At 36.7% G+C, this 8643-nt stretch overlaps 1 pseudogene; it reads left to right on the top strand.

Annotated features, from left to right (window-relative positions):
* Positions 1–913: 913 nt before the first annotated feature.
* On the top strand, positions 914–8316 carry LOC125376201 (annotated as a pseudogene).
* Positions 8317–8643: the final 327 nt, after the last annotated feature.

Here is an 8643-nt window from a genome sequence, read left to right as displayed (position 1 = left end):
CTACAATTAAGGATAGTTACAGTGCCGATTTCCTACTCAACCTTAACGTTTAGAAATTTGCAGTAAAGATAGACAAGTAAAAATAAAATTTAACTTGTGAAGCTTCTGTAGTCTTGTCTAACGTGTCCTAGAATACAGATAACTGCATCACCTTTAATTGTGTTATGTATCAAGACTGAGCAACAGCATTGTGCACTGGTTGCGTGTCAATAATGACACATGACATAGATATTATCGTAATCTTTCACAGTCACACATGTATAAACATATTGTAATGTACGAAATATTTCAGTGAGTTACTATTAATATTAATTTGCAAATTGTCTTGATTTGTTTTAACACAAATGAGCTCATATGAGAAAAATATGCTTTTGGCCAAGTTTTGTTTGGAATTTAATGTTTCAAACGCCATTCACTACTTATGAATGAATGTTTTTACGAATTATTGTTTAGTGTACAATACCTGGTACGAATCGCATGACTGATGTAGGGGACACGTGAATGAAATGACAGACAGACAAATTTATTCGGTACTTCAGGCCACCGCCCCATAATACAATGGAAATATACTGAATATATATCTGCATCCTGAGTAGATTTAATAATGATTTACCGTTCCACACTTTCGATGTTCATGACTTGGGAGAGAAATTTACCTAAGCCTTTTAAAATTTGTTCGTTTTCAGCTGACATAAGTCTTATAAAATTCTCAATAGAGGGAGGGGTAACGAGACGCTTGGGAAAAGAGTTTCTTCTTGCTCTAGAATACTTGTCACAAATCATAAGAACATGGAATTCATCTTCTACATGGTTATGTCCCTTTGAAAAACAGAAAGTGCAGACACGTTCATTATATGGGATGTTGTTGTGACGCCCCAGTTCAACAGCAAGTCTGAAATTATTACATCGGAACATGGCTATAAGTCTACGTTGGTAAGAAGACATATCACAAGTAATATATGATTCCACATTTAGTTATGACTTGAACTGTGCGTAGTAATTGCATTTCGTTGATGATGTCAGGGAAAAGTGCCAATATTGAGTGAGGCAGTCGTAAATTCTTCGTTTAAAATCTGTCATGAAATGTTGAATATTACCAATGTCTTTGCTTAGCCAAACAAAACCAAATCCAAACTGAAATAAAATCATTCTAATATGTGATGCCCATGTAATTTTACCATTATCATCAAGATATTTTAGTATATAATAAGCTTGGATTGGTAGCCTGTGTTGTTTCATCTGAATTAGTCTGCACCAGTACTTGACTGCTCTTGACATGTAGTTATACTGTAGGGGGATCCTACCACAGTCTCCTAGAACCATGTTATTGTTGGTGAACTTATTTACTTTCCAAAAGAATTTGCAGAATCGGTTATGGACACTTTTAATAATGTTACAGTAGCTGGTTCCCCAGATCTCTGATCCATAACATAGGATTGGTGAAATCATAGCATCAAAAATATTTAAAAGATCATGGTGATTACTGTATCCAATTTGTTTTTGATAATTATATATTGATAGAAGTGCTTTGGAAGTGGAAATGTGTTTGTGTACGACAGTGTGAAGAACATGAAAGTATGCACGACCAATGGAAACAGACTATCAACAAACATCATAGGCACGCAGTCTAACTAACAGCACATACAATTGCAAGCCCCTTTGCTTACGTCGGAATCTGAATGAAATGTGAGTCACATGACTGATATATGAGTCGTATGTTGGGGGAACATTTACGATATATGAGTATTTTAACTGATGCTTGGGGGACATGAATGATATATGAGTCGAATGTTGGTTGCACATTATTGATATGCGAGTCTACATGACTGATATATGGGCCACATGACTGATGTAGGGGGCACATTGATAATGTGTGAGCCACATAACATATATGTGCCATATATGGGGTCCATGATGATGATATGTGAATCACATGACTAATATATAAGTCATATGTTGGAGGCACATTGATGATATGTGAATTACATGACTGATATATGAGTTATGAAACTGATGTGTGGGCACAGATAACACACACACACACACACACACACACACACACACACACACACACACACACACACACACACACACACACACACACACACACACACACACACACACACACACACACACACATATATATATATATATATATATACTGGTCAATGTTGAAAGTTACTGGTCGATGCACAATCGCCAATGTGGCTAAGATTGTCCGTTAACCTTATATGGTTGCCTGACGTTATTTATATGTGCGGCATAGTTTGGAGTTACCTTTCATCTAATTGTGCTTCAACTGTGTCCACTGTCGTAATCGCAGAAATAATAAAAATCTATCTCACCTTGTTTCAATCGATATTACATATGTTATGCATGAATACGTGTTTTTTATAATTAGAGTGTGACTAAGAACCAAAAGGTGTTATTGACGCGTATTCGTCAACGACAAGGGACACAACACTGCATCCACATATGTTTAGAACATACTTATATCAGAAACAGAACACACATGATAAAAGTGAAAACAAATAATGTTATACTCACCCACAATATTAGCTTCATGGTAATATTTTCAAATATAACGTTTAGTTTTGCGAAGTCCCCGCTGTTTCAGCAAATACAGTGAAGGAATGAATGAAGATGTATTACAGAATGCCAAGCGAGGGTTCCGTCACACGTGTGTCATACTCTTGCATAGATATTGATTTTTATGACTACTTAACATAATAGACGAGAATCGTGTTTGGCTACTACTAAAGCATTGAAGTTCTGATTTGTTTAGGAACCAAACTGCCAGATTATGTTTATTCGCTGAAAGTATTATATCGCTTTATCAATCAAAACATCACATGAAAAACATTAAATATGCTTTGTTAACTGAAACATCTTAATACAGACGTGTTTCTTAAAGGTGATCCCTTTATCAAATCGATTGCAATCATCTCAAGTGAATAAGTGCAATCCTGCAATTATTATTGCAGAAGAAACTTAATGTCCTAGGAGAATATTGCTCCCAACAGGGAAAGGGTTAAACAACAGTGGGAAAATATCAAGAACTGAGAAGATTGCCGTAGAGGTAATATTCTCGTACCACAAACATTTAGATGTGGCTGATGATGAGAATCTCCTATTGAAGCTATCATATATAATTGTGTCATATAGTTTGCAAGAGAACAGTTTGTTTGTGAACTGTTATTATGTGTTTGTTACTTGTACCGCATATAATAAGATACCCGCATTGTAACATTTACTCCTTAATTTGAACATAATGTACTATGTCTTTTGGCCACACATACGAATAAACATATACACATAGCTATACCAAAGCTTTACCTGAACCGAACTGAACTTTATGACACTCAGGCCGCTATCAGCGGCATAAGAGGTACAGCATTGATCAACATATACATCACTATATACAAATATACAATATAACCGAGCAGTGGTTTCAGTAAATACAGACGCAGGAAAGTGAGTGAGAGACTATCAGTAAATAAACTAATATACGTGTGGTTATTTGCATCAACCAATTTTTATTTTACTTTTGACTCCTGAACGTGTATCATTTCAGAATTTCTAACTTGTGGCAACCTCAAGGGGAGGGAGTTTCTATTCTCCTATCCTGGATTTAAATATAATCATAACAAACTGAAGTCCTATGTCTATGTGTCTGGGCAGACAGGGACTAACGTGTCACTCTTTACACATAGGGACAACAATTACGAATCCCAAACAATCGGGAACACAAAATGTGTAGTGTTTACCATACCTTTTAGCACAACAGTACGGGTACATGCCGATAAAGACGTATTCCTGGTTGTATCCGTTTCAAGGCTTACAAGTCCAAATGCTGAGACAATGCCTATACTTCCTGTCACTTATCTGTCCAACAAATATTACATTGTTACATATGGACGGGGAAAATTCATAAAAGGAAAGTCAGTAATGTCATTAACTACTCACAAACATGTCACACAATTAAAAATAACGCTGAAACTATCACGAAGCTGTCCCAACAGTGATACACTCGTTACACAATTAAACAGTTTTGAGACATATGAACTGTATTGTGAAGGTGACATAACAGGGACGATGATAGAAAGTAGTGCTCCTGTTGCCGTGGTAAGTGGACGCAGGGGCGCCAATGTCCCTTCAAATGCAGACAGCCAAGATGACGTTGTGGCGATGATGATGCCTGTCGGTATGTATGGAACTGAGTATGTCATCCATGACATGGGAAAGGCACCAGCACTGTATCGGGTCCTGGCTGCGTCTGATAATACAACCGTGCAATGGAGTACCAAAAGGGAGCTTCTTAATCAAAGTGACTTTTTGGATATAGATACTACAGGTATGGGAGCAGCATGTCTACATTCAGACACGCCTGTGCTTGTTGTGGTATTTTATAGGAGTGGTTCATCTAAGCCATGGCGACATCATGACCATGGCGATCCTTTTATGGCAGTTATCCCGTCAACAAACCATTACAGCAGTTCTTATTTAATTCCTGATATACCACTGCCAACCGGGAAACGTAAGAAGTACAAACGATACATGTCTATTGTATTCAAAGGAGGCTTCTTTCCAGATTGGAATGACATCACTGAACTCGGCACCATTATAACAACACAGAATACATCGTGTTTCTAGTGCAGTATTTCAGTTGTAACTGTCAGGATATCCGCATCAGATATAAAAGTAATTAATCTCAAACATTCATCAGACTTTGGACTCTTTTACTTTGCTCTTGGAAAACGATACGGGCTGGCCTACTCGGGAAATCTGATAAGCAAATGTAAGTATTTGATATACAGAATGTTACCAACATAAGGATTAAACTCCCTGTTAACATAATTGTACTGATACTTGCGATAGAAAGACCCAATAACACCATGATGAAATCAGGTCATGAAAAAATACCTGCCCAATAAAGCTGATACAAGGGGGTGGTGCAGCCTTGTGGTTAAAGCGTTCAGTCGTTACGCTCAAGGTCCGGGTTCGATTCCCCACATGGGTTCGATGTGTGAAGCCCATTTCTGGTGTCATCCACCGTGGTGTTGCTGGAATATTACTGAAAGCTGCGTAAAACCATAACCATTCACTGATACTGGCCCAGTACAGGTTAACCACCACTCTATAACCATAGTGCTTTGATCCATTCTCTCTGCAATTGTGTTATTATTGGTCCTGTTATGGCTATTATACGTGGCCAGCATTGGGTCAGTAGAAAAAGGATATAACGTCTTTTTGTATTTTTGGCGATTTTTTCAGACTATCTGCATGCTGACTGTTAGAAAGACACGAAGACCGCTGGAGAAATACCACCTTTCCAAAATATATTAAAATGTCAACAGACACTGTTACTTGGCAAAAGTTGTCAGCATTTCTATTCAAATATGTTCTCCATAAATACTGTATACACAAAATATTAACCTGTACACACGTAATCAAATCAAATGTTTTTGGATCATCGTTTGTACAACATTGTTGCAATAATAGCATTATTTTTAGTTGAAAATATTAATGATTAGAAACAAAATATGAACAGCATAATGGGACACATTAATGCAAAAGTTCAGCTTCCTCGGTCTGACAATTTCAAAGAAGATATTTACAGAGCCAAAATTGTCCTTTAAGAGCGTTTACATTACATTTTCAGATGAAATACCTGAGCAGCAGACACGAATAAGTTTGTCAATATACCTTTGTTTTGGAAAGAATATGTAAAGTGTCAGCTTTAATTTCTTAGTCCATACATTTCATTTTGGAACAGAAGTGACTGAGTTATTGGCTTTGTTTCATAATGAGTGCTGCTATGAATTCGAACCTCTTTCACAAATTTGGGTGGGAACAAATAAATTAAGTTTCAGCTTCTTTTGGTCATACGAATTCTGGAGAGATGATGTTTGTGGCATATATTGTAAGATATTGCATTATAAGAGAATTTACTTGCATGCTCAAAGTACAATGATCAAATAGAGGTCCAAATTTGAAATATCGCGTTGAGGCCAACACCTAACTTCACATGTTCCACGTTCCATTACGATTTCAACAAAATGACTGAACAAAACTATTATTTTTGAAATATGTCTGCCACAGCGGCCATTCAGCATTTTTTCTATGAACAGGGTTCACATGCTTTTCCCAAAAAATAACCTCCATGGTTGTTTTAAATCCTAAAGGGTCAGTAGAGAAAACAGATAATTCATTTTTGGATAAAAGAATGACGACTAAACTGTAGTAACCCTAAATAGGACCAACATTGGACCTGTTCTGGTCCCATTCCAAGTCTGTGTCAAAAGCTGTATAAGGCCAGTACTGATGAAGACTAGTGGGCCAGTATCACTGGGGTTTTCGAGCCGGAATTGGTATATTTATATCAGAATATACGTTATTTGTCTTTAATGATTTTAATGTGTGTGTGCTTTCATATCAATTTGAATACCAGTACGTATTTATTAACAAACTAATTTCCTATGCTTGTTTTGGAATAAAAATAAATGAGTTATACATGAAATTATAATTGAGGATGTAAATTATAGCAGCAGGTGACACCACTTCCAAGATATCATCATCCTCAGCAGAATATCTCGGACTGCCTGATGGGACTGTGTCAACTGTAGACACGTTGCAGACCTCCACAAATGAACGATGAAATGAGAGAAGAACCAGTGACATCATACCAACAACGTCAGAAGCTTCTACAGATGCCAAAAGAAGATCATGGACAGGAGAAGCCACTTATTGGATTCGTTCTTACAAAACACCGCCATCATCTTTGTCATCATCATTTGATATAGCAAATGGAGCTTCGTCATCGGTTCATATTTCTTCAAAGTTGACAACCATATCTCTGACAGCAGATTTAACCAGATCAATTATCCAGTCCAAAAAAACATCATTGTCGATGTCACCAGTGATACCAATGTCTTCTGCACCATCAACATTGATCGAAACGTCCGTGATTATGATACCTATATCAAGAATTACGCAGTCAACAGGAACGTCGTCCATCAGCACAACAACATCTGCAACGTTTCCTACAACACTAGAACCCATATCAACAACCAGAGAATCCAACAAGACGATAATCAGCGAGCTACTTCACCGAACTGAACGGCCACTCCGCACTGTGAGCGAAAAGTGCACATGTTTTTGCAAGAACAAACACAGAGTCGACACCCTAGAAGAAAACGTCCAAATAAAAATGAAAGAAAAGATTCGGTCGAACCTGATAGTCAACACAAAAACGTTAACTAAGGCAATCATTAAAAGAACATGTGCTACAGATGCGAGACCGTCAGCACACCAAATTGGCTGGTTTGGAATTGTGTTGATGATCATACCTGTGCTAATTGTTCTTGGAACAGACATAATAAACTTTCTTTCTCCAATGTTCAAAGCCAGACAGAAGCCAAGATTGTAAATACCTGACTCTGATATGATATTGAGATATCTCTGGTAATCGTTGGTTGAACACAATATCACTGTCAGAGAGATGTTACGTTCCATCAACGTATCAATGGCAATTTTATTCATATAATTCTACATTTCCTTACACAAAAGACTGTTGGTTACATACTTATTTAACCCTCTGGATGCCTGTTTTTTTTCTGACGCACATTTTCCTGAGATCGAAAGAGTGAAAGTTATGCGAGAATTGCACGCGGCACTGGGTCTACCTCTGGCTATAAAATTACGCAGAGATGGAGAATATTAAATTTCCTATCTGGTGGTGTAAATTTAACTGCAAATATTAAACCGGTGTTAAAAAAGACACTTCTAAGTGTTGTCCGAGAATTTATTCTGCGTTGAAAAACAGGAAATTTCTCCGCTTTTTATCGTACAGCCTAAAAGATTAATGCACTCACGAGATAAGAGCATATTCTAGTATTACCTTCCCGTTCAGGGTATATTATGTATTTGCCGACTAGTCGATACTGGTTTTATGTGATAATAAACATATGAGGTGATATGTTATATACTAGTAGATCATATTTCATGTTGACAATATATTTTGTCTCTCGATTATGAAACAATGGTGTGGTACCAGTGAACTTTAACTATAACTAGTGAATTAGAATTAGTGGCTAAGGAATTCATTCATCACAAGGACCAGAATTAATTCTATTTCATACGTCATTAGTCCATGACACTTTGCCCACTGAATCCTTCTTGATGTCCTTTAACTGGTGGCTGAAATGGTGTTGATAAATCATCACTGCATGTTTGTCTAAACTATGTGTTTTCTCCCATAAAGTATCCTTGTGATTTAAGTATATTCATGAACATCTGATTTGTCAATTAGGTTAGGCAAACTGATCGACGGATAGTTGTCACTTGTCACACCAGTAAAAACATGTATGTACATAGCTACAGTCAGGTGCATTCTTTCCCTTTTTTTAATTACTTATGAAATATTGTCTTTGAAAGATGAGTTATCGTATTAAAATAATGATATGTGAAACGTTTTACTATAAGATATAAACATATTTCATAGAATGTTTCTGAAAAGTATGATAGATCCCAAAAATAATCTTCCATTTAAGTCTCTGTTTAAGTCTTCAATAAAACATGTAACATTTGCCATTTCAGTTTTCGTTGTTATTTTGCCCCCAACCACCCATAAGTGGTAGAAAA

This window comes from Haliotis rufescens, unplaced genomic scaffold, assembly GCF_023055435.1.
Source record: "Haliotis rufescens isolate VD_foot unplaced genomic scaffold, xgHalRufe1.0.p SCAF_7, whole genome shotgun sequence".
Lineage (NCBI taxonomy): Eukaryota > Metazoa > Mollusca > Gastropoda > Lepetellida > Haliotidae > Haliotis > Haliotis rufescens.
The sequence above is the reverse complement of the archived record's forward strand: the minus strand, read 5'-3'. Positions and strand labels throughout refer to the sequence as shown.